The sequence below is a fragment of the Eimeria mitis genome, genomic scaffold (genome assembly GCF_000499745.2).
Source record: "Eimeria mitis Houghton genomic scaffold, Emh_scaff801, whole genome shotgun sequence".
NCBI lineage: Eukaryota > Apicomplexa > Conoidasida > Eucoccidiorida > Eimeriidae > Eimeria > Eimeria mitis.
Genome location: NW_013575879.1, coordinates 13,525 through 15,596, shown reverse-complemented (window position 1 = coordinate 15,596; position 2,072 = coordinate 13,525).

The following is a 2,072-nucleotide window of genomic DNA, read 5'->3' as shown; positions in this document are numbered from 1 at the left end:
CTGCTGCTGCTGCTCCTGCTGCTGCTGCTCCTGCTGCTGCTGCTCCTGCTGCTGCTGCTGGGACTGCAAGGTCTCTGAGGCATCTACAGGAGCAGCAATTTGTTGCTGCTGCTGCTCTTGCTGCAGCATCTGCTGCTGGCGCTGCTGCTGTTGTAGCTGCTCTTGCTCAAGCTGCTGCTGCTGACGCTGTATCTGCTGTTGCTCTTGCATATGTTGCTGCAGCTGCTGCAGCTGTTTCTGTTGCTGCTGCAGCAGCAGCAGCTGCTGCTGCTGCTGCTGCAGGTATTGCTGCTTGTGGGCAAGGGCTTCTTGCGCCTCTGTAAGGCAGGCAAGAAGAGACCCTGAAGGCCCTGATGGGGGCTCTCCACTCAGCTCCGCATTCCCACTTGGGTTGCTGCTGCTGCTGCTGCTGCCGCTGCTGCTGCTGCTGCTGCTGTTACTGGCTTCACTGCTGGCAGCAGCAATTTCGTCAGCCGGCTGTGACATTCTGGGCTCCCGCTGCTGCTGCTGCAGCAAAGAGAAACAACAGAGTCTTCTTTAAATTGCGGCGTATGCTGGCAGTGCTGCTGCTGCTGCTGCTGCTGCCACAGCAGCAGCCGCAGCCGCCGCAGCAGCAGCCAGTGCTGCTGATGCTATCGCTGCTGCTCCAGGCTGCAGGAGGGGGGGGTGCAGCCGAGAGGAGGGAGAGGTCCGAGGCAGAGAGAAATAAGGAGAAGACAGACAGCTGCAAAGAGGCAAACAGGAGCAAACAGAGACGCAGCAGCAGCAGCAGCAGCAGCAGCAGCAGCAGCAGCTATGGATACACCGCACTGCTGCGCGTTCGCTGCAGGGGTATTAACAGAGAAGAGAAGAAGAAAGAGCAGCAATAGGGGGCCTTGAGATAAGCAACAAGTAAATGTTTAATACTGAAGTGTGCTGCATGCAACAGACAAATTCATGCATGCATTGTTTCTGCTGTATGTACAGACAGCAGACGGACGCATGCAAGGCCCCCCCTTTATAGAGATGTCGATGAAAGTCTCGGCGATATTTATTTGTTTTTATATATTAATTTCAGTTTATTTTTATTAAATTTAAAACAATTTATGCAAAACAACCAAAGGAAACCACCAACGCCTACAGAGAAAGTCAGCAGCTGCAGCGGTTCCTTCTGTATGCATGGCGCTTATATGAAGAAAGATACAATAAATGATAAATAATTTGTTTTTAAGGTTAATTTTTTGTTTTATTTTGTTATTTTTTTGTTTTATTTTGCTTTTTATTTGTTTTTAATTGAAGAAAAACTACCAACTGATGCCTCTCAGTCGTTCGCTGCTCCTGGGTTGTGCGTGGCCGGTTGGGGTGTACAGGCAGCTCCAGAACGAAGAAAACGGCATATTATGTGTATTTATTTTNGTGCGTGGCCGGTTGGGGTGTACAGGCAGCTCCAGAACGAAGAAAACGGCATATTATGTGTATTTATTTTGATGTTTTTATGTTTTTCTTTTCTCCTAGTGTAACTAAGACCTTAAGAGCTTATATATACATATATATGTCTACGTATACACAAATATATACTTAAAATATGCGTGTATATGTAGCAACACTCATCTATATATGGTTTTATATATGTAGTTATGTACATATATATGTACATGCATGCATATAAGCTCTGTTATATGGATTTGTTCTTCTCTTTGACAACAGCAAAAACTGATTCTCATCTGTCTGTACACCTGAAGCGTCGTGCAGGCAATGAAAGAGCTGAATTCGCTGCGCTGCAGCAGAAGCAGCAGCAGCAGCAGCTGCTGCTGCAGCAGCTGCTGCTGCTGCAGCAGCAGCAGCAGCTTCATACGCTGCACAAATAGAATGAGGTGTATATGCAGGGTATGTCATGTGTGAGGTGAGGCGGGATGGGCTGTGAGCTGTCTGTACACCCGAAGACAGAAAGACGCCAGCCCCTGCATCTCTGTCTCTTGGTTGTTATATTTGTTGCACTGCGTTGAATACTGTGAAACTCTAGAGCTCAGATAAGCAAAAAAAAGACAGACAAACTAAAAACAAAAAGACGCATGCATGCATGCATGCATGCA